Source organism: Xenopus laevis, chromosome 3L (genome assembly GCF_017654675.1).
Source record: "Xenopus laevis strain J_2021 chromosome 3L, Xenopus_laevis_v10.1, whole genome shotgun sequence".
Classification (NCBI taxonomy): Eukaryota; Metazoa; Chordata; class Amphibia; order Anura; family Pipidae; genus Xenopus; species Xenopus laevis.
Window position 1 is genome coordinate 122200761 of NC_054375.1, and position 26045 is coordinate 122226805.

General features: G+C 39.0%; 1 long non-coding RNA gene across 2 annotated transcripts in view; it reads left to right on the plus strand.

Annotated features, from left to right (window-relative positions):
- The window catches only part of LOC108711483, a 47164-nt gene that overhangs the window by 16376 nt on the left and 4743 nt on the right, over window positions 1-26045 (plus strand). Inside the window, exons 3-4 of one of the 2 annotated variants that reach the window (XR_001934911.2) lie at window positions 6529-6552; window positions 17381-17577. This is a non-coding gene — a long non-coding RNA (uncharacterized LOC108711483). The remainder of the gene's footprint in view (window positions 1-6528; window positions 6553-17380; window positions 17578-26045) is intronic. The other variant, XR_005966368.1, reaches the window with a different exon arrangement.

Below are 26045 nucleotides of genomic sequence, written 5' to 3' on the forward strand. Positions count from 1 at the left end.
TGCTGGCGAGTTGTATTCTTGCTGGCGGGAAGGCATTTCGGGGAGATTAGTTGCCCACAGTAGAGAAGATTTGTAGATGAGCAACTAATCTCCTTGTCTGTCACCACCCTTTATGCCACTGTACTTTGTATTTATTTGTATTTATCATTGTAATGACCCCCTGTTGGTTCTATTCTTTTATTATTCTCAGGGTCGGACTAGGCTAGCGGGACACTGGGAAAAAACCTGGTGGGCCCAGGGCATCGTGGGTCCCACTGCCCCCAACTGGCACCCCGCCGAAGACACCATGCGCTCGCTGTGCTCCCCCCTGACTTTCCCCAAAGAATAGGTGTTATAGGTAGAGGAGGGGAGGGAGAGTTGTGGCATCAAGTACTGCCTGGGGGAGTGGTTTGCCATACAAATGTGAATTGTCTATGTTCATCAATACACGTTGTATGAAGGAGGCCACAAAGCATCCACAGTACTGTGCTGAAAAACTTTTATTCCAAAATACACTTGAGAAAAGGTCCTTGTTGACTCGAAACATGTTGTGTATTTTGGAATAAAAGTTTTGCAGCACAGTACTGCGGATGCTTTGTGGCCTCCTTCATACAACATGTATTGATGAATCTTTTGGTCTTTACAGTGTGATCCAATTAAGAAGGTGAGCCCACTTACTAAAAGTAAGTTAAGGGAAGCGCTGGGAAAATTGCATAGAATTGTCTATGCTGTATAAAGTTATGTGATCAGAGAAAAAATGTAGAGAGGAAACAGGAAGTTGAGAGAGAGAAGGTACTGCTAAGGGAATGTTTAGGCCTAAAGGTTGCTGGTATAATACTGGCCAATAAAGAGGAATTGATCTTGCTGGAGAGAAACAAATTCTGAAATTTTGTACCGGTTACCTGCTGCTCACCATATATTGTGCCATGCCTTGTCTATGCTTTTGTAGCAGCTAGCGTTGCCAACTGGTCTGGCCAGTAAAAATTATGGTTGATCCCAATGTTATTAATAGTGGAAAAATAGATAAATATATAGGAAGGCTGATATTTTTTTCCAGAAAAGGTGACAACCCTAGTAGCAGCCCCTGGCACTCCTGTCCAATACTGTGAGAATGCCAGTGATGAGATCCTGGATACATATTACATTTACATACTAACACTTTTTCATACAAGGATTCTGTCAGGATTTGATGCCTTTTCTTGTCTGTCTCTTATATTAGGACGCATAAATCAATAACAATTAGTAAACCGAGGAGACAAAGCAAACTGATGTGGCTCTAGATTTATAACCTCCGCTTTACACGTGTCCTTACAAGCTAGTAATTCTTTTCTATAGGAAATAAAATGGCCGCAGGAGACAGGCAGGTGTGTCTGGTGGCCTGTTTAGTTCAGTGATTTGATGCAGTCCAAAAGTGATAGCAACATACAGCCCAACACAGCCTATTTACACTCCATGATTTCCATTAGGTTATGGTTACTAAAATTGACGTCTGAAAGCAATAATCTGATTGGCTGCTATGAGTTAATAGACCTAGAGCTAAAGTCCAGCTTTTATTACATTATTCCCATTGTGTCTTGTAGTTATTTATTAGCTTTGCAAATGGCCTCTGTGTTGTCATTTATCCATATAATTACATTTGCAAACTGAAATAGTAAGGCCAAGCCATTATTATCCTTAGGCTCCAACGAGGGCCCTATCAATGTTATCTGAACCAGTCACATCATGAAATCAGGGATGCGGAGGCGTACGTTTTTGTTGTACTTCAGTACAGCAGTGGAAGATGAGGCCCCAAAACATTACTCTGTTTAGGACCCCATTTCGATTTCACCTTTCTTTTTTCAGAAAACCAGGAGCAATAGATACATCATGAGGTTTAAGTAGCAGACAGAAGCAAGAAGAGATACAGGAGTAGGGAAGGTTCACTATCCGCAGATTAGAGGTCACAACCAAGGTTCAAAATCATTATAAAGGCCAGTGGTCAGGTCATATCCCAGACAAAAAGGAGTCTAGCACTATAAGGGCAGCAGAAAACAGCATAACAGGTTATAAGCAGAATATCATGCCACCTCTCTGCTTCAAACATAAATAGATGAGGAACATATACATCTGCAGCCATTCCCCGCAAAGTATAAAAGTGATACTGACACTAAAATCTACTATTTATGTATTAAATTATTTATTAATGTACATTAAAAGTGACTTATAGTTCTGGGCAAATACCTTTATGGCAAAATTATAAATAGCATGTGATGGATGGGGCAAACGTGCATTTTCCTTGGGAGTCTAGTTCACATTTAACTGAACTTGTGTTGCAGGAAGTTATCTAAATGACTTTGCGACTAGGCTTAATATGTTTTTCCTCTTTGTCCAATGTGATACATAAAATGGTATATGGTTGCTAGTGACAGAAACCCCGGCAACCAGAGAGATTTTATGGCTAGATTTCAAGTTCATTCTCTATTCATTGACTAGTCACATTAACAAACTCCTGTTTCATAGTGTCAAGGAGAATAGCAAACCCATAGATTGCCCTTTTACATCTTTTGCCCTGAGCCACCATTTTGTGATGGTCTGTATGCTCCCTCAGAGATCAGGGGTATGGTTTACCTTTAATATGATTAATTTGCAAAAACAACATCCCTAAAAGAGACAGGCAGTTGCAAAGTTTTGCCGAGGTGTAGTAACCAATCTGACCTTTGCTTTTAAACAGACTAGTACAGTATATGCTTCCTGTTGGTTGGTTGGTTGGTTGGTTGGTTGCTATAGGTAACTAGACCTGTAGCAAACTTTGCACCTCCTTTTATCCAACCCCATATTTTGCTCATAAACCTATATTAATTTCCTAAGCAATAGGACATATTATTGAGATTAGAATTTTGGTCAGGACCAGGCCTCATGCCATTGCATCTGCTAATATTTTGTTTTTAAATAATATTGGTTAAACCTTGGCTCAGACTTGCATCAAGGATTAGTTAGTACTGACGCTGACACACGTATCTGTATTGATTGATAAATGTGTCAGTTGGTTGACACTTTCCTGATAGAGAGGAAAATGTTGTTAAATAGGACAAACTACTGTGAATCCTTTTGGATTCCCTGGTTGAAATGCTTAATTTAATTAAACAGGGCCAGAAGGTACAGGCACCCAATTCAAAGGCACCCATTGCTACCCCTTAGAGTAATTATCTGAACATCTCTACAATTAATTGTAAAGAGAAGATCAGGTGGTGACCTTGCAAGTTTGGAAATGGAGCATTGGGTCCTGGATGTAAATATATTGTTTCCCAATTCATTATATATGGACATCGATTCCCTTCCATTTTTTTGGCCTCAGTTGTTGTTTTTTTGTGAGGTATACTATTTAGGGATCAGGGTATATCTAGGAAATATATTATCCAAAAACGCTCTGCCCGCTTGGTTCAGGAAAAGGGTGCAACTTTCCTCAATCAGGTCACCGATATCCTGATATCTATAACTCAATTTATAAGGAAATGAGGAGAGCACTCTGCAAGCAATTAATTTTGTGGTTATCCTTTTATTAGTCGACTACTTGTACACTACAAGTAGTACAAGTGTACAAGTAGTCAACTAATAAAAGGATAACCACAACATTAATTGCTTGCAGAGTGCTCTCCTCATTTCCTTATAAATTGTGATCAGGGTATAGTATCAGTGATCAGGAATGAAGGGGTTTGAGTGCTTAATGAAGAGGTCACTAGTTACTTCACCTGGCAGCTAGTGATGGGCGAATTTATTCGCCAGGCGCGAATTCGCGGCGAATTTGCGCGATTCGCCGCCAGCGAATAAATTCGCGAAACTCCCGCGAAAATTCGCGGAAAAAATTCGCCGGCGTCAAAAATTTTTTTTCGAAAAACGGACGCCGGTGTCAAAAACGGGCGCCGGCGTCGGAAAAACGGGCGAATTTTTCGCCGTTTCGCGAATTTCGAACGGCGCAAATTCGCCCATCACTACTGGCAGCATATTTACTGTAAACACACACAGTCAGAAGATTACAGAAAGGTATATAGAAGGGTGGCTTCAATTAGTTGCAGCTATAGCTGTAGGACAGGCCATACTCCTGGGAATCCTTTGAGGTCCTTCTAAGTAGTAGCATCTTAACTTATGTGATAGATACTTCATAGGTGGTTCCACAACCCTTTTAAAGTGCAAATGAGAGATAATGGTTGCCTTCTGGCTAGGAACACGAGAGATTACCCAAACCTACAATTAAGTCAAAGAGAAAATGCCAACAGGAAACATATACAGGTGAGCTAGCAAAGTCTTATGTGACCTTCTTCCATTTATCACAGTTCCTTAATATTTTCACGTTTTCCCTTCACCCATGGTAAATAGACCTTAATAGATTCCAGAGACATCACTAGAAGCCACACGTGTTTTGTAATCAGCCTGCAAGAACAAGGTGAAAGCATGCCCATTTATGGCTTAATGGAGGGATAGTATCTTCTAAAGAATGTTCAGGACCCTAAGGCACTAACCCATCTGGTTTATAACCAGATTGTCTGGTTTCCAAAGGCCCAGTCAGCTTTTCAGGTCACCGACCAGTGATCAGATTAGAAAACTGGATAGAATAGAAGCAATCTTATTTCAAATCTATGTGCTCACAAAACTGAAAACACTTTGAGTTTGTTGTGTGTGAAATGAAATGTTCTAATGTTCTAGACCTTTGAGCACAGATATGTCAGATAATTTTGTTATAATGTAACTGTCAGGCTTCTCATCACTAATGAAATAAAGGGATAATGATACACGGTCAGGTCTGGACTGGGATTTAAAATAGGCCCTGGGATTTCAAGTGCAGAGAGGCCCAAACAGCCCCCATAGGCCCAATACATAGTGCAAAGTCTTTGCGGCATCTTACAGCAGCCCCTCAATGTTTTGTTGCAGCTACTTGAAAATGCCCTGACGTAGACAATACAGAGAATTGCTCAAATGTGCATGCAAAGGCAGGTGTTTTAGCTGAGACATTTCTCTGTATTGTCTATGGCAGGTTATCTTTTGGTGTTAAGTAGCAGTAACAAAATGCTGCATGTCAAATAGCACAATGTGTCATTGCCATTAAAGGCGAACTAAAGTCTAAAATAGAATAATGCTAGAAATGCTGTATTTTGTATACTAAATATAAACATGAACTTACTGCACCACAAGCCTAATTAAAACAAATGATTTATGCTTTCAAATTTGGCCGCAGGGGGTCATCATCTTGTAACTTTGTTAGACATCTTTGCAAGACCAAGACTACGCACATGCTCAGTGTTGTCTGGGCTGCTGTTGGGAGGCTAAGCTTAGGGATCATCATAAATTATCAAAACAGCACAAGTCAAATAATTTCAGCCATAGAAGCCGATCTCTACACGGTCGCGGCTGCTCTACAGGGAAACAAACAAAGCTGCTCAAGTTGTGGGAAGTAAGGTTCGGGGGCCTCCCCCCTGCCGTTTGAAAGTACGATCAGTTTCCCTGCAGAGCAGTTAGGGACCGTCTGAAGTTTCCTATCCACAGCAGTCAGAGCAAGTAAAAAGAAGGGGGAATTTCACTGCATACAATCAGGTTTCTTATAAAACAGTACACATTTTTTAAATGAAGCATATTGGAGATAAATTTCTTTTTCATTAAAGAAAGTGAAAATTATATTTTATTTTTTTTTGCCTTTACATCCCTTTAACACTGAGCAGCAACAGATAAAGGAGTTGTCTGACACCTGATTATAAAGTCTATACCTGGATACCTACCTATGTGCTGCAGAGATGCTAATGAAAACATCTGAAAGTGATGAAGAGTATGCAGTACAGTTGGAAACTGTTGGGAAGATGTGGTTAACGAGAAAACTACTGTGCCCTGCATGCCTTATGGAACCTATGTTTATGTTATTTTAGACTTTAGAACCTTTGGAGCAAAAAGTCGCCAGGCTTCTGTTTTCCTGTAGGCTTGCTGACAGTTTGCAGGGGAGACATGTGATCTTACTTGCTGTAAGTCCCCTGTTTGTTGTTTTAAAACTCTGCATAACATGCTGGCACTGTATAAATACATGGTAATGATGATGACAGTTTCCAAAATTTCAATTACTCTCTGGGAACCGAAAGTTCAAAATATATTCAAGCAGTTGGTCACAGAAAAGTTTGAGACACCCTAGGGTACAAAGTGCGATAAGATCATGTCGTGTGTTTAAATATGTCATGGTAAGGCAGTGCTTGTCAGACATTTTCAGCTCAAGCCCATTTGAAGGACCCACCTTCAGTAAAAGTCAGATTTGCCCATAAAATGAATACTTATATGGGAAAATATTGGTGTATCAGTCATTTAGCCATATTTTCATAATCATCCCAATCACCACTAACTGGCCTACAAGCTGGGCATTTAGATGATCAAATGGCCCTAACATGCCTTCAGGCCAAGCTCCCTTTCCCCCAGTTTAGGAATCACTGGTTCAGTTGTTGCTCTACACACTGTTTTTCAGCATACTGATATCCACAATCTTTTGAAAATATTATGGAATTAAAAATGTTTTTTTTTCCTTTGCATGTCATCACTAAGAAGCTGCGTTCAAGCTGCAGAACAGTGAGTCACATAATATACAATATCATTCAATAACACACAAGAGCCATGAATATCATGTTAATTATATCCTTATAAACGGCTCTTAGTGATGTCATCGGTTATAAAAAAAAAATTCTGAGCTTAGTGATGTCATTTCTGTCTCATGACTCATTGAAACCTGTGTATTATAATAAATAAAGTACCCCCAGTTGCAAAATATGAGGATATTAGAAGTTACCTCGGAGTTCCACAACCTGTTTTAAAGCACTCGGCCTTATAATTAGTGATGTTCGAATCTATGGCGTTTCGGTTCGTGTCCATTTTTTTGACGCTGGCGAATTTTTGCGCCGTTTTGGTGAATTTATTCACTGGCGGTGAGTCGTGGGAATTCCCAGCAAATTCATTACAAAAATCACTACTTATAATATCCTTATATTTTAGAGGAGGGGGTACTTTATTTACTATATAATTATTTTACTTTTTGTAACTTAATCTTCTTATGCTTCATGCAAGCTCTGTAGTGCTTGAAACTTTCACTGGGCAAAAGTTAATATTTTTCTCTTTATAAATATATGAATTCTGTGTGTACTATAATATGCTAAAACAGAAATACAGTTCTGAAAACTTCCAATCTAAAAACTGCACTCTCCCCTCTACTATTAGACCATGTTTATTTCAGAGATGGTACAAGGTGTAGGCAGCAGAAGCATCTGCATAGGTTGTAACTTTTTTAGAAAAGGTGGGGGTGCAATTTTAAAAAATATTTGTTTATTGCAGTAAGCATAGCAGCACTTGTTTCTTCTTACCTTTCCTGTATCTCCTGCTCTGTGTCCATCACTAACTCTTCCAAACACAGGTAATAGTGTGGTGGGAGTTTGGAGGGGTGCAAGCTCTTTATTAAGAGGGAAACTACAAAGACCTACATTTTGGCATTTTAAGCAACCTTTTTCGTTGGCAATGGAATCATTGCCGGAACACATCAGCCCTTCTCAAGGTTTATGTAATGCATTTTATATTTGTACCAACACCATAGTCACTAGTTAGGAGTGGAGCTCAAAGCCAATTAGATGTCTGAATGCAGAGGCTTGTTGTAATTTGATTTGGCCAATGCAAGGTGTCACTTTTGTTAGCCCCTGGATGTGACCTGCTGTTTAACTAGAAACCGTATAACCTTTAAACATGTTTTATAGAGTAGAGCCATGACCCCACTCTTTAGCTTAAATATTACAGAATGGTGGTGGCACATTCCCTTGTTAATGTTAAGAGTAAACTCTTCATACAGATTAGAAGTTGTTAATATAGTGCTCACTTGAAAATAGCATTTTTGAACTCTACAAAACTTGGGTCCCAAACAGGAGAATAAAAGCAGCCAAACAGATATTTAAAACATTGCTTTTTAGTGCAACTAATTATACCAAGCAATTTTAGTTTCTGTGCCAAAAGCAATGGGAACTAGGCTGGTGCCAGTGTTGAACACTGTGAGAAAATATTCAAAAGTGCACTGAAGGGTCCCTTTATGGCTATGACAAGGCAGCGGCCCAATAAGTGAGTGTTGTCTAAGAGACTGGCTGGGGAATGCTACAGGAAACATTTTGAACATCGTGGAGGGAAAGACAAGGAGATGCTGTTCTATACTGCTATACTTTGCAGTGCCCTACTCTATGTACTCAAATGTAAATCCAATAAGGCCCAGAAACCCTGTTCACATTATCTTTGTAAAACATTCAAGAACCATATATATATGTGTCAGCCACTAACAACTTTCAGCTGAGCCATCTGTATTGCTACAGAGCAGGTCTTATAACTCTGACTTCTCTACACTGAATAAAAGAACCGATTAAGCACATTTGCTTTATTTATAGTCCCCTGTTACAAAAAATGTTTCCATTTTTAATAGGGTCGCACTCTCAACCCCCACCTTTTTATAACTGATACACATAAACCATTTGTGATTGCTTTTGACACATGCATTATTTACAGACTCTAAAAGAAACATCCAAAACATTCTTTTAAATGTTCTGGTAGTACTGCTACTTCAGTCAATATCTGGATTATTAAAATCCCCCCACTATGTAGAATTAACAACAGGAGCTGACCCTCTTTTTCTTCATTTACACGAGGGTGTCTATAGTATGCAATTAACTTTAAAAGTTCAACCTATACACATTCAGTTTTCATCTGAGAATCCGTACTACAAATACAGAGTATGTGCATGTTTACATTTACAACATCCTGAAATAGTTGGGTTGAGTCTCGGTACATCTGTGTTACAGTTTTAAGATGTTGTACTGTGTAAGTCATTGGAAAAAATGCAGAAAATGTAAAGTTTGGTGATACATTTTATTGGCTAACTGAATAAGTAACAATTGCAAACTTTCGGAGCACACAGGCCCCTTAGTCAGGCAAAATACCATTGCCTGATGAAGGGGGCCTGTGTGCTCAGAAAGCTTGCATATGTTATTTATTCAGTTAGCCAATAAAAGGTATCATCAAACTTTACATTTTCTGCATCTATGCTAATGACCATGATAATGGAGAAGGTACTTGGCTATGTTGCAATGCTAACTTTTCAACCTGTTTTTGCTGATATTTGTTACATTCTTCCATGTGAACAGAAGGATTTGTATACATATCAGACTTCCATGCTCAAAAGGTACTTTTCCCTTAAGGCTACTTAGGACAAAATCCTTTATAATGCAAGTGAATCCTAAACAGTCACGGTATGTACATATCCATCTATTCATGTATCGCACACAGGAAGCACATTCCTTTTCAATAATACATCACAGTGGGTCAATCTTTGCAATATGGATAACATTAAACAATTGCATTAAAGGGAAAATGTGATGATGATATCACTGCTCCAAAATGTCTACTGGGAGTCTGTTGGGAGCACAGAAAAATAGTTATTAGTTTAACTGGATTTACATGGCTTCAACACTGTTATAAGGAACTTTTCCAAACCATCTACCAAGACAGGATAATAGCTTCTGGGAAGGGATTGTGGCTGTGAGATAACAGTTATAGTAGAGAGATGGTGCCTATAGTAGTAGTGGGTATAATAGTCTCTGGGAAGGAAGAGTGGTTGTGTGATAGCAGGTATAGTAGGGAGAGATGGTGCCTATAATAGCAGTGATATATAAGTCTCTGGGAAGATACTGTGACTGTGGGATAGCAGGTATAGTAGGGAGAGATGTGCCTATAGTAGCAGTGGGATGATAGTCTTTGGGAAGGGACTGTGACTGTGGGGTAGCAGGTATAGTAGGGAGAGATTGTGCCTATAGTAACAGTGGGATAATAGTCTCCGGGAAGGGACTGGCTGTGGGATAGCAGGTATAGTAGAGAGAGATGGTGCCTATAGTTACATTGTTACATTGGGGATAATATCCACAGTCCCTTACCAGAGTCTGTGTGTTAGCTGGTATAGTAGGGAGAGATGGTGCCTATGGTAGCAGTGAAATAATAGTCTCTGGGAAGGGACTGTGGCTGTGGGATAGCAGGTATAGTAGGGAGAGATGGTGCCTATAGTAACAGTGGGGATAATAGTCTCTGGGAAGGGACTGTGTGAGACTGTGTAATCTGCCTCTCTTCTCCTTCTTTGTGGAAGCAAGTCTGTGTTTCTGCAGTAAACATTAAAATATTAACTAACAAACCAATTAACAATTATCGCACATACCATCATAAGTAAGTAAGTGAGTAATCAATGTGAGGTCCCACACATAACTAATAGTAAATAAAAATTATGAATTCTGGTGTGAAATGTATCAGGAGGGAATAGCTGACAATGGGTATACAGATAGGGGGATGCTATATTATGTGATATGCTGAGATATTTTGTGCACTAATAAAAACTCTAAGGGGCACATTCACTAAAGAGAAAATCGTGTTTTTTGAGGAATTTTGGATAAAAAGACAATGTGCAGCGACATCACCTATTTACTAAAAGACAAGCAACACTTCGCTAGTGAATTACTTTATTGCTGGAGAACGTTCAATGCCTTGTGCCAGACGATTTTTCATAAATCCACTAATTTATCAAAGTGTGAAAATTTCAGTTTGTTACCCTGTTTACCAAAATCTTTTCTGCCAGGTTCTGACTGGCGAATTAATACAATGAAGCTACATCCTCAACATTATTATGTCAGTGACATCATATCCAGTGTTCCAAAAAATTCATAAGCAAAAGTCAAAACGCTGGCGTTTTTTCATATTTAAAGTGCGATTATGTTTGCAAGTTGTAACTGTAACTGTTAAAAACTATCTTATTTAGACTTCTTTAAACATTTGAGGCTCATGCCACATTTGTTTTAGGGAGGGCCCATAGCCTAGGACCAGGCCCGGATTTGTGGAAAGGCCACCTAAGCCCGGGCCTAGGGCGGCATGTTGCCCAATCACACCCACATTGGTTCAAAAACACTGGTGATGCACAGGAGATACAATAATTTTTTCAATTTCCCAAAATTAAAATGAAAAAACACCAATCCCCATTGCTCTGGTCTAGATGATGAAAATTTGCAAGAATAAAGGGAAGGGGATAGGGACAGCAAACAGCATTGGGCCTAGGGGCTCCCACCATGTAAATCCGGCTTGCCTAGGACAATAGAGGATCTCTGTATTCCTTTTGCTTCCTTGGACATTTTTAATAAAAATTGGGCACTTAAAGCAATTCACCAGAATCACAAATACTGTAAATTTCTACATATGACCTATATATACCCACTGGATTTAAATTGACGTGAACTTAAATAAGTTAACAAAGTTCACTGGGAAGAAAGTAATGTTAGAGAAAATTAGTTACGAAATTTCCAAGTATATCAAAGTTCTGTTGCTGAGATGTCATTGCGCATTTTGATGATTAGACATATTGGTTACAAAATAACGTCTGACGTAGTTGTGCTGAGACTTCCCAAGCGAAAATTTTCATGTAAGTAAATGTGTTCCTAAGAGTGAGTAACTGCACAGGATATGTATTTACTAAGAATGAATACATTGCATACTATACTAGAGCTAGTAGTAGAAGGTAGTGAAAAAGGTTTAAGTCTGACTGCAAGTTAAACTGTGCAAGAAGATAGTGAATATCTGCCTTTTAATTACTTGCAGGAGGAATCATCACTGACTGAAAGGTGAGACACTAACTACACAACAAAATTCACTAAAAAAACAGATGCTCTGTCCAAAGGTTCTCTACTGCTCTTCACTACACAAGACCCTGAACATCTGGTTCCTTTCAGCATCTGGATCCTTTAAAGGATCTCTAAAGTCAGTGCTGTTCAATTGATGTTGAGAAGTAATGAGTGTTTATTTGTGTTTATATGCTTAGCTTATTCTGTGGGGCCTCCTAACATTAGCCGAGTCCCAGCTGCTGCCACCAATTCATCCGTTGCCCGACTTACGTCATTGGGCTTTTAAACACCAAAGTAGAGTAAACTTCTAGGAACTGTATCCCATACACTGGTACCACACAGGCCGTACTAAAAAGGAAGATTGATCAATGCACATTTCCGGCACCCATCTTTACTAATAGTTCATTCTGTGTGAGTACATACATTTAGTTACAAGTTTATGATCGTATAGCTTCATCTTGTTAAGCCTTCATACCCATGAAAATGAAACCCTAATGTCTGTGATAGGGGGCAATTTATTTCAGGTTCTCTAAAAGGCCTTAGGAGGCCCAGTTCAGTACGTTTGGTTGCTGTTTTAATTTGCATACACATAGAAAGTGGAAGATTTGTGCACATCTCCAGTGTCGGCTGGGGGTCCCGGGGCCCACCATGGCTGCTGCCTCAAGGGCCACCCACCTGAGCCACAAACCCCATTCCAGGCCCCCGCACGTACCATTTTCTTCCCGCGTCCGCAACATGGGCCAGGTAGGGAGGTCGGGGCAGTGACAAAGGTTTCATGCAGGTAGAGGGTCTGGGCCAGCTGGGCCCATGAGAGCCGGGGCCCACCAGGTTTCTGTTCACCTCCCCGAAAGCTAAATGCTAACGGCAGCAGTGCTAGTATTGTTGATCCAGCATGAAGGTTAGGGGCAGATTTACATAGGGTCGAATATCGAGGGTTAAATAACCCTCGATGTTCGACTGACGAATGTAAATTCTTAGACTTCGAATATCGAAGTCGAAGGATTTACCGCAAATAGTTTGATCAAACGATTTTAATCCATCGATAGAACAATTTTTCTTCGACCTAAAAATTGTTAGAAAGCCTATGGGGACCTTCCCTCGGTAGGGGGTTGAAGTTTTTTTAAAGAGACAGTACTTCGACTATCGAATGGTCGAATAGTCGAATGATTTTTAGTTTGAATAGTTCGATTTGAAGTCGTAGTCGAAGGTCGAAGTAGCCAATTTGATGGTCGAAGTAGCCAAAAAAACATTCGAAATTCGAAGGTTTTTTTCTTCTATTCCTTCACTCGAGCTAAGTAAATGGGCCCCTTAATGTAGGAACAATAATACTTACTCCTCTTTTCAGGGACATACCCATGTCATTCTCTTTGTCCCAGACATCAGTTATCCTTGGGTTTCTGGTGGTAACCCTGCCAGTAAGCAATATGTATATATAAGAGCTGCAATAAGAATGTTTATTCCAGTTTCTGGAGGCTACATCACTTACTGTAAATACTATAGGCAGTCTCATAGAAAATAAGGGAGTCTCGTTTGACGGTTTCCTGAGTGAAAATGACCCGTTTTAATTATACCCCAACTATCTGTGGTTTATTATTTCAAACCACAGCTGCACTTTTACTGTTCATAGTAGCTTTATATGTGTACATTCAAACATTATTTTATATAATGTTGCAGAGATTTCAGCATTGCACTAGATGCTGTGGTTAAAAGTCTGTGTTGGTGACTAATTAGTACTGCCAATCACCTTTAAAAACCCTGTACGTTTACTATGTGCTCAATGTGAGGGTGATGAGTGAACAGATACATGGCAGTGCAATCTGCAGTATGTATATTTTAGGTTTTTGGCATGGAATCCTAAGTCTAAAAGAAATGATGGTGATTTAAGATACCTTCCCTGTCATTATCCTTCACATCTGTACACCATTTTAGAAATCTAAATTGTTGCCTCTAAAATGACTTCTATCCATAAACACTCATTTCCTACAAGGACAAAAAAGGCCAAAATCCCATCATTATTTTTAGCTCCGTAAGCCAAGTTAATTTTTAGTGGTACTTTCCCTTTAAATTGTGTCTTCTTGACCCGGCATGGAACAGCTGGACCTAGTTAAGTTCCCTGCCTTGCCACTGATATTTGTCTGGATTCCATTAGCTACTAGAAGGGCTCAGATGGAGAAATATTCAATACACTCACACATCCAATGGTATTGCAGCAAATTTGCTCTTACACTTTGGGGTTTCTATTAGTTGTCATCATGTTTTTTTCATTCTGTTGAAAAGTCTTTAGGTCAATGCAGAGAAGGTATTGGCTTGGACTCTTAACTGAGAAGGAGTCCTCCAGGTCTAGAAGTCAAAACTTAGTATCAACTAAGCAGAAGCAAAATCAACACAGGCTGGGCATCTCTTATTTCAGTTGCAGTTATTTTCCTTTGTGATTTGAGCCCCTGACATGATGCAAATGTTCTGGGTCCCCTCCCTTCTACAACTTTCACCCCTTGTAGGAAATTACTAACACCCTTTAAAACCAATATTATAATTATTATTTCTGTCCTAAGCCAAGAGACGACTTACAATGGTTTCCCGCCAAACTGCTCAGTTTTGCCAATTCTTACCAGAAATTCTATCACAAAAGACGCGTCCCTCTTTTTATAATGATCACTGTGCTAATTCCAACTGCTGTCTTTGGCTGAGCTCTGGCAGGAAAGCAGGAATTCCCATCTATATACAGTTGTACTCTGTCTGGGAATAAGAAATGCTTTGTTTTATTATGGTTATTATGGGAGCTCAGATTCAAAGCCTCTGCATGGCTGCATCCCTTTAATATCTGAAGACACAGGGACATTTGTTGCCTGCTGGTAATTCTTTGCCACTGCAGCCAGCAAATTTCACAAAAACTACTTTGCAAGATTTTCTTAATTTTCCACAATTCAAGGAGAAGGAAAGTCATTTTTACTTGGGAGTGCCAAAAGTTAGGCACCCCCAAGTGATCGTATTTACTGTACCGGCCCGGGGTTCTTCCAGTGAGTACCACGGAGCGATCATCTTCTGAATTTCTAGAGTCAGATATTGGATCTTTCTTTCTGTAATTTGGATCTTAATACCGTAAATTAGCTTCCAGTAATGATTAATTATATCTTAGTTTGGATCATGTACAAGGTACAGTCTTATTATTACAGAGAAGAATAATTTAAAAAAAATTCAGATTATTTGAATAAAATGGAGTCTATTGGAGATGGCCTTTCCGTAATTCAGAGCTTTCTAGATTATGGGTTTCCGGAGAACGGATCCCATACCTGTGTTGCAGTCATATTAATTTAAGTCAATGGACACGAGTCATGCTATTATCTAATTCTAAAACTCTGAGGAAGTGCCAAGGTTGGCAGGCACAAAACGCGTTAATTTTTGCCCACTTATGTACCTTTGATATTAAATAAAACCGGATTAGATAATAGCATGACTCATGTCCATTGCTCAGCGCCCAGAAGCGAGCAATATGAGGTCTTGCTGACAGTGGCATAACTACCAGGGGTGCAAGGGGTGCCGGTGAGTAGTTACGCCACTGCTTGCTGAAGCCGGAGCAAAGTAACGGGTGTCTTGCGAGAGCAGCAATCATGCTGAGATGTGCTGCCACTGCTCTGCGTTGTTGGATATTAATTTTAGTCTATGGAAAGTAATTTAGGGGGATGTCATTTGCGGCAGTGAAGATTGTACAGTGGGCGACAAATCTGCACATGGGTTGAAATATTACAGCATGCTGAATAAACTGCTCTTTATATTTTTGCACTTTTAAAGTCGACTCAACATGTCAATGAAACACAAATTTCCTATCTCAATAGACAGTTTAGACAGCATTTTATTATTTCTGCACCCTGCAGCGGCATCCACACAGCATAGCCAGGAATTCCCATTGTCTATAATAACAGCCAGCCTAGCTGTTGTACATAAGTATGGATGGCACAAAGGGGCATCAAAATGTAGTACAATATATATACCTGTATGTGGGAAGGATGGGCATTCTTAAAGGGGAATTCCACACAAACATAACTTGAGCTTTTTGAAAAGTAAACATAATTTCAAGCAACTTTGCAATATACATCAATTAAAAATATATGCAGACTTTTGATGATTTTTAATGGTTTCTGACAGTTCCCTAAGCCTAGCCCCCTCCTTTCCTGCTGATCTGCCTGACTACTGTTACTTTGCATTAACAGCCAGCTGTCTTTAGTGTGCCTTTAGTGTCCTCCGAACCCCACAATTCCCTGCACACGTGCTTTCAATAAGGAATGGAAGATCAGAGTGCAATGCATTGTGGGTTATGTAGTTCCTGCATGCTGTCTGAAAGCTGTGGACTAGTTGTTACAACTTGTAACATACGCGTTTAGTCCCTCCTTCCCTGCCTTGATTTCAAATGATGCAGAAAGAAAAGAACTGTTAAAGGAGAACTAAACCCTAACAATGAATGTGGCTAAAAATGCTATATTTCACTTACTGAACTTATTGCACCAGCCTAAAGTTTCAGATTCTCAATAGCAGCAATGATCCAGGACTTCAAACTTGTCACAGGGGGTCACCATCTTGCAAAGTGTCTGCGACACTCACATTCTCAGTGGGCTCTGAGCAGCTGTTAAGAAGCTAAGCTTAGGGTTTGTCGCAAATTATCAAGCCAAAATTGAGGTTGGCCTGTAATATAAGTTGATGCTACAAAGCTGATCATTAAATTCTGATACTAATTGCACTGATTTCTGTGCTGCCATGTAGTAATTATCTGTATTAATTACTAATCAGCCTTATATTGTGACATTTCTATTCTATGTGTACTGATAATTGTGAGTGGGTCCCTAAGCTCAGTAAGTGACAGCAGCACAGAGCATGTACAGTGAATCAGCAGAAAAGAAGATGGGGAGCTAATGGGGCATCTTTAGAGACACTGATCTTTACTGCTAAAGGGCTGTGGTTGCCTTGGGCTGGTACAGAAGACCAAATCATAATGTACAACATTTCTAGCCTACTTCTTTAGTTAAGCTTTAGTCCTTTAACCAGCTGGATTTCAGCATAGACTATGGCATTTATTCATACTTTTTGAAGAAACAGGTAACTGTGATGGGTATATTAGGGGTTTCTGTGTTATGTGGGCCTCTTTATCAAATTTTGGTTTGGAAGCCGGAGTTGCCCTTTTTTATTGTGAGGCCCAGTAATATTATATATTTGATTCCATTACAAGTTAAAAAAAACTTTGTCATGTTAATAGGATTGCTGATGTCACGAGTGACTTCATTAAGTCTGGCACAGCCAAACCATTCATGGCTTCATTACTTAGGTTCCCCATAGTAACATTGGTCTCTGGTGTTGCATTTCTACTTAGTAATAATGGCAAGTCAAGAGATGGCTGGGGAGATGCCCCCATAGCTGCCCTGTGGCCACAATTAATAAGGCTGCTTCACTGGAAGCCTTTGTGGAGGAATAAGAAATCTGTTTGCATTTAAAATGTCACTCGTTAACTGTATGCAAAGCAACATGTAAATCAGCCTGGAAATGTGTTTCTTATAAACACAGGAAATAGGGAAATGATCAACATTAAGTCCCTTCTGTGCTGCCTTATGAACGGGGGAAGAGAATCACTGCAGGCAGGGTGTCTGACAAAGGTGTCACTGTATGAATCCACGGCTACAATGTGTATCTGAAGGAGAAATATTACAAACTATTCAGTTATGTTTCATTTCTCATCACAGCTGAGAAAGATGCCATTGTTCAGCAGTGGGACACAGACGTTTGGCCAAAGTGGGAGGAGAGCTGAGAGAGTTAGTCTGAAGACACAGGGGTTTATGTAGGAGAGGAGCCATTCAGGCACCTGACAGACATGGGATGGAAGCAGGAAGTGGATACACAGAGAAGAATGAGGTCATCCTTTGTTTTTCCCGCCTTTAAGGTAAGGTAGTACCTGATTGGTGGTTGGTCTCTGGGGTAGAAAAGGCAAATCATACAATTGGGAAACAATTATTGGTTAACAGGGTTTCAGTTAGGGTCAGGTGACTAGGTAGGTGCCCTATATAAAGGGGATCCCACGGGAGATACTGACCAGAGGGGAACAGGCCTTAATATGTCCCTGAAGACTCCGGAGATGGCAAGCTTCATGGCTGCAGAATGGAAGTTATATATTAAAATTAAATAAAGTTTTTTGGGTTTTTTTTAAAAAAGGGAAAAAGAAAGAATTTATTTAAAAAAACATTGTTGCAACTCGGAGTGTTGGTGTTTTTGTAATCATTAGGTAGATGTCCAATATAAAGGGGATATTGCCTACGAACCACAAAGTTCCTCTTTCCCCCTCATCTCCTGATGTGTCTGCCCACTGTTGGTTAGAGAGGTCGGCACCTCTCCCACTCTGTATTCAGGAATTGATACCAAACACATGATGACTAGTGTATCGGGGTGAACCCCTGCACGTTTATTTGTATCAGTGATGTCGTGCCTGAAACGTTACACCACTAAACGTGCAGGGGTTCACCCCACTACTTTAGCCATCGTGTGTTTGTCTGACGAAGGGGTATGCCCCCAAAGCGTTACCTCACTGACGCAAATAGAAAACCAAAGCTTCTTGTGAGTGGAATGCAGTAAAACAATAGCTATCGTGTGTTTGGTATCAATTCTTATACAAGGGGGATCCCATGGGAGATACTCACCAGAGGGGAACAGGTCTTAAGACATCCCTGAATACTCTGGAGATGGCAAGTTTTGTGGCAGCCCATCCTCCCCCCTAGAATGGAAGTTATATATTAAAATTAAATAAAGGGGGGGTTTAAAAAAATATACAGTATATGGCCTCAAGTAGGAACCAAACAATACCCCTTTGACAATGTTGTTGCTTGGCAGGTGTTCAGACAGGTCCAAAGTTATATTGGCTTTTGTTTGTTGCCTGTGTCAACCTGTTAAAAGGCCGCCTTAATTATTTTCCAGTTCCTACCATACCAACAGCCAGAAGCCTGTTAAATACTGTACTTAACTTCTATAAGTCCAAAAACAAGTTGCAACAATTTTAACAAAAATCTTTCCTCCCCCACTTTTTTTTAAACCCCTTTATTTCATTTTAATATATAACTTCCATTCTAGGGCGGGAGGGTAAGCTGCCACAAAACTTGCCACCTCCAGAGTCTTCAGGGACGTCTTAAGACCTGTTCCCCTCTGGGTACCCCACTAAGCTATTTAAACTTATAGAAGGCGCTAGGATTAAAGAACTGATCTCTGAAGCTACTGCTACGTATCTAAAAGTACAATACCAAATTTGTCCAATTTGCTATCACTTGCCAGAAATACATAAACTTGGGCTGCCTTTAGGATGGACCATAAAAGCAGACATTGGATCCCTGGGTGAATAGAATACCTTTAAGCTTTTAAACTTTTCAGGGGCTATAATTGTAGCATCACTTTATTCTTGCACTCCACGCTCTTTGGGTGTACAAAATATTTTCCCATCACCTCAACAAACATAGTACAGGTATGAGGTATCTATGTGCTGGTCCTACCTGCAAAACTGTAAAAAAAATGTTACCGCACACCTCAAACAAAAAGCATATTTTTCAATATGTTCAAATATGTTCAATTATATATATATATATATATATTTATATATATATATATATATATATATATATATATACAGTATATATATATTTATATATACAGTATATATATTATATATTGTATTTGTCTTGTATTTGTGTGTGTGTATATATATATATATATATATATATATATATATATATATATATATATATATATAAAGCACAGACATTCCCAAAGTTCTCTCAGCCCTTCCTTTAATGTTAATACATAACATTTGTAAATTACCTTAGCTTGATGTGCTGGGCTGCTTGCAGTTCCCCTACGTTTTATGTGTTCTTGAAAAACACAGCTTATTATGTAATATACATGGAAAACTTCTGCGTTATTAGAAGAGTTTCCAAATAATTCTGTGCAGGAGTTGTGAAATTAATGGGCAGGATGAGGGAGGTTTTTGCAGGGTTGGCTATTGGTTCCATATGACGCACTGGTTTGAGTTAAAGGACGTCACTTTAAATTGAACTTTATGGGACTTTAAAATCCCTTGATTAATAAAGGATACGGCTGCTGCTCTTGGTGTTTCCTTTCCCCCTTCCCCCTAGCCTTATATCTTCCTGCCTGACTGCGGCTCCAGACCCCACAGATTGGTTACAGAAGCCCATTCATGACACAAAAATATATATATTGGCGCTCCACAACGTCACATTATACAGGAACTAATTATGTTGGTAGACATCCAGCTTTACACAGATCTGCCACACGCCCGACAACTGTGGGGGCTTGGGCAAATTAACACCCAGTAGTAACTGAGCAAAACTTATTCTGCAATTATTGCTGAAACCACAAAGAGTCCAGTTTATTCATTAGGGTGATTTCATGGATTGACTGTTGGTGCTGGATAGAACAATAGCTGGGAAGCTCAAACATTATAAAAAACAATTTGCAATGCTGCCCCACTGTAAAATCCCATGGAGTTATAAAATCGTATAATTAATCTTATGTGTAGCCAAGTGTGAAATTCTGGTGTAAAAAATGGTGTAAAAACTACCGCTGTGCACCACTGCTTTTAACAGAGCCCACATTTAATTCTTCTTTTCCTGAACTTGTCCCATTGACCTCAATGGGTCTGCGGTGGTACAAGTATGGAATCTGTTATCCAGAATGCTTGGGATCCGCGGTTTGCAGTATAACGGATCTTTCTGTAATTTGGACTAGAAAATCATGTAAACATTAAATAACCCCAATAGGCTGGTTTTGCTTCCAGTAAGGATTAATTATATCTTAGTTTTGATCAAGTACAAGGTACTGTTTTATTATTACAGAGAAACAAGACGTCCTTTCCATAATTCAAAGCTTTCAGGATAATGGGTTAACAAATAACGGATCCCATACCTGAATAATTTTAGGCATTATTTAGGTATAAAAATAAAATATACAGGCCTTTGTAAGCTTTTTATAATGGATTATTTCTTAAAACTATAAATGGTTCTAATTTACATACATACAAACTCACATCTTTCTTAAACCATTTTTGGGGGCTTAAAGGTGTTATTAACTTTTAGTCTGATGTAGAGAGTGAAACAATTTGCAATTGGTTTTCATTTTTTGTTATTTGTGGTTTTTAAATTATTTTATTCAGCAGCTCTCCAGTTTGCAATTTCAGCAATATGGTTGCGAGTGTTCAAATTCCCATAGCAACCATGCTTTGATTTGAATAAGAGTCTGGAATATAAATAGGAGAGGGCCTGAATAGAAAGATGAGTAATAAAAAGTAGCAATACAACAAATTTGTAGCCTTACAGAGCATTTGTTTTTAGATGGGGTCAGTGACCCCCATTTGAAAGCTGGAAAGAGTCAGAAGAAAAAGGCAAATAATTACAAAACTATAACAAAATAAATAATGAGGACCAGTTGAAAAGTTGCTTAGAATGGGCCATTCTATAACATACCGTACTAAAATTTAACTTAATGGTGAACCACCCTTTTAAAACATTTATAAATATGCCCCTAGGTAAAACCAGGCAAAGCCAACCTTGGAAGTTAGCAATGGCAGGATTAAATTAATTTTACTGAATCCAAAGGGGATTATATAGGCAACAGTAACATGTTGTGTTCAAGGTTCAGGCTGATGTCTGGGTAGCGTATTTGGTAATAAAAATTAATGTACCAGCCTAAATCAGTCCATGTTAAGTCCATCCACATCTAACGTTTGTGTAATTAAATGCTAATAATAAAGAGTCAACACCTGATGCATAGGTTAATGCTTCTATAATACTTATTATAGTGCCACGACACAGATAACACCCAAATAGCGTTTTCCCTGCTGGCCAAAATCTTGCTGCCAAAGGTGGTTTAAGTCAATTGCAGGAAACACTTAAATAACTGGTTTGTCAGAAGCCTTAAATCTCTCTCATCTCTGTCCATGGTCTCTTTGTTCTTGGAATATGCAAAAAAAAAAAAAAAAGAAAGAACGGAAACTGAGAACTTCAACAAAATATCCCAAAATAGTTGCGCATTCCTAATAAAAATATATACTTAATAATAATACCATAGGTTTTCACAACACCTACCTCAAGGAAACACTAACCTGGCAGAATGATATATACCGGTATACATTGATGGATGCAATAAATTAGGTGTGTATAGATATATATATATATATATATATATATATATATATATATATATATATATATCATCAAAACTGTGTACATGCTAATAATTTTTATTAAACAGATGATTTTCGATGCTTTTATTAGTGTATGTATCCCTTCGTGCAAAACGGGAAAGTTGTGTCACCACTAATCAATTTTTTTACCATTAGGTCTGGGTGCAATGATGGTGTAATCACAAAATTCATTCAAAGAAAAAAGTTACGATATTTTGTTACAGATAAAACGGGCAAGTGCACAGGACCCATTTTCTTTGTATCGACTAGAAAAGGCGGCCAAGTGTCAAATGGCCACAGCGCAGTGGTACTTCTGGGAAGCATCATTTATATCTTACTTACATGTGAAGGGCATGTCATCCATTGTATTTTAGCAGGGGGTGAAAATGCCGTAACAACTAAGCAGAGAACAGGAATGTGAAAGTTTTGGAGATAAAACCGAATATTCATTGGGGAGTTTATTGTTTAAAATGTTTATTTTAGAGTTGGCAGTGAAAGGAAGAAAGAGATCAAGTGTCTCCCTGCTCCATAGGAGGGAAAGGCAGCGTACAGTAAATATAGAGACATTGCTGAAGCAGCAGTACAATATAATGTTGTAGACGTGGAATTATGCACATTTGCACGTACATGTCTTTTCTTTTGCCAGTATGAAAACAAGGAGCCTTCATTGTACTACTAGAATACACTGGCACGCATATCAGTGAAACATGCTTCACTAATTCTATGCCATCCTAGCTGTATTTCTTTCCTAACAGGCTGCATATATGGCTTATATGTGGCTCTCACAGCTTCCTCTTCCCTTAAATAGGTGACCAAATGAAATATACATATATTATAGTGGGAATCTAGCTTACTATCTATAATACATACAAGCTTGATTGATGTATGCAGTAACTGCAGCAATCACAGATCAGTCTATCCTGGTTTCTATGCAGTCATGCACTACACACCTGAACTAACTGACAGTCAGCATAAAGGCACTTGGGCTTTGAGTATTAAGGGATAGAAAGGAACATATATACAATTAACATGCTCATTTGCTAAGGGGCATTATTGAAGTTAGGGATGAACCGAATCCAGGATTCGGTCCGGGATTAGGCCAAGATTCAGCCTTTTTCAGCAGGATTCGGATTCAGCCGAATCCTTGTGCTTAGCCGAACCGAATCCTAATTTGCATATACAAATTGTGGGGAGGACGGGATTTCACGTGACTTTTTGTTACAAAACAAGGAAGCAAACCAATTTTTTTCCACTTTTTCCTTTCCCGGCCCTAATTTGCATATGCAAATTAGGATTCAGATTTGGTTTTCGTCCAAATCTTCCAAGATTGTTTCAGAGATTCTGCAAAATAGTGGATTCAGTACATCCCTAATTGAAGTCATTCAGAACAAGATATGATGGGGTTCTTTTTGCAATGATGAGCCTGATAACCCTATTCTACTGACATATTCCTAGGCTGCTCGTATGTCTGATTTATTTAACAAAAAATTCCCGGTGAAAATGAAGATTTCGTGTGCAACGTTTCCCCTCTGCCTTAATGACCTTAGGAATTTAATTCAGTGGGCTAAAAAAATACATGCAAATGCTTAACATACCAAGGGAAATATGTATAGGCCATACAGTTCTGTGCAATGAACTCTACAAAATATTCCTTCATATAGTAAAAGCTTGTATTTTACCTGCAGTTTCCCTGTAGACAGCAGGGCCCCATCTCAGCGACATTCCATCTCAAGCTCTTCTTACTAACAGACTGCTTATATATATATATATATATATATATATATATATATATAATCCTCTCCAGAAGAAGCCGCACAACTCAGGACTTATTGCAAAGTAATAAATTTATTAAACACACTAACGTTTCGGCTGCAACATCAGCCTCTCAAAGGCTGATGTTGCAGCCGAAACGTTAGTGTGTTTAATAAATTTATTACTTTGCAATAAGTCCTGAGTTGTGCGGCTTCTTCTGGAGAGGATCGTATGAAGTATCTTGATGCATGCACCCAGGCAATGAAAGTATATTTATCGTGAGTGCTGGGTGTTTGGGGGAGTATATATATATATATATATATATATATATATATATATATATATATACATACAATAAAGGTATGGGACCTATTATCCAGAATGCTTGGGACCTGGGGCTTTTAAGATAATGGATCTTTCTGTAATTTGGATCTTCATACCTCAAGTCCACTGGAAAATCATGTAAACATTAAATAAACCCAATAGGCTGGTTCTTCTTCCAATAAGGATTAATTATATCTTAGTTTAGATCATGTACAAGGTACTGGGAAATCATTTTTGATTATTTGGATAAAATGGAGTCTATTCCCTAATTCAAAGCTTTCAGGATAACGGGATCCCATACCTGTATATACATATTCATCTAACCATTTAAAATTAGCTTAATCAAATCCATTCATGTCATGTGACTTGAAGAATGCAAAAAATATGGTTTGCTTCAATCCTAAAAAATTTTCCAATATATGTTAATTGCAATTAATCAATGGTTTTAAAATGATTTGCAACTGCAACTACAAGAGTATTTGGCTATTTATATTCTCTGCAATGTAGCAGAAGCCAGCTGATTAACAGACCTGGAGGGGAATAGACTTCTGCTAGAGTGTCAGAACCAGGGGGTGAGTGCAGAGAACTGAAAGGGATAAAAAAAGGGATAAATAATTAGTGCAGTCAGTAGCAATGAATTTTACAAATCACTTTTAAAACAATTTAAAATGTATGTTGGATTTATATTTAGAGCTGTAATTTCTTTCATTATGAAGTTTATTTACATAATGCTGACATGTTTCACGGCACTTTACAGAGATTATAAATTCACATCAGTCTCTCCCCAGTGGAGTTTACCAGGTCCGGACTGGAATTCACAATAGGCCCTGGCACTCCAATACACAGAGGCCCAAGCAAACCCCCCACCAGCCCAATAAATATCAACTGACTATGGCAATTTACAGCAGCACCTCTGGCATTTGCCAGAACCCACAGATTGCCAGTCCAGGCCTGGATCTTACAGTCTAAGGTCCCTATCAAATACACACACTGGGGTCAATCTTATCAGGAGCCAATGGCCCTGCCTGTATGTATTTAGAGTGTGGGGGGAAATTGGAGTACTTGGAGTAAATCGACGCAGACATGGGGAGAACTGCACAACTGGATGTGCAGGAATCATTGAAACTGCTGATTTGTTTTCTTTGCTTTTTAATGTTGGTATAGGGAAGGCCCAACTAAACAATAAAAAGAAAAGAAGAATGCCTGGGAATATATTGCAGTTCAGCTCCCATTGGGCAGCACTAACAGCAGCTTGTGCAGCCTTTGGAAGCAGAAATCCACCGTCCACCCATTGAGTCATTGGTGATTGAACTTCATACAAAGGCACCTTGGCATATTTTTACTCTAGTTAATGCTGTGTTTTATGGTTTAGTCAAAGGAGCCCTGCCCTTGTGTTTGCTTTCTCCGTTCATTATTATTTCAGGTGCTATAGGGAACAAAATCCAGCAGTGAAAGATGAAGATATATTTGTAATGAGCATTTGAAATCGCCCAAAATCAAGGCCTGAGATCAGTGGCGGCTGCAGAGAAGTAAATCACGATGAGTCTGTTTGTATGTGACTGCTCTAGCCCTTCTGCATCTGATTGGAGGAGAACACTACTGGTTCCCATTGATGATGGCTGTATGTTTGAATGGCTCTATGTATGCAGTGTCGGACTGGGGTGCCTGGGGCCCACCAGGAAACCTAATCTCAAGGGCCTGCACCCCCCAGGTACAAAATAGTACCCAAGTATAAATATCAAAATTAACATTTTTACTGGAATGGTAGTAGCAATATTATATTAAAATTAGCGATGCACTGTATAAATTGCATGGTAGCAATTACCAAGTATCTCCCTTTTTGTCCCCTTTTCATCTCGATTTATTTACTAAAGCAGAGAGGAAATTCTTAATTCCTTATTGGAGGAAAAAGGGTATTTTACACGCGCCTCTGTGAGTACAGCCCCATTGAAAAAAGCTTAATGTGTCTATTCCTGCGCTCCCCTGTGGCTGAACGCAGAAAAACGGAACGCAGGGGAGCGAAGTTTCAATCGCTCGTCAGTAAGAGCCCTAATGCTGTTTATTTGAAAATGCTAATAAACACAATTGAAAAGAAA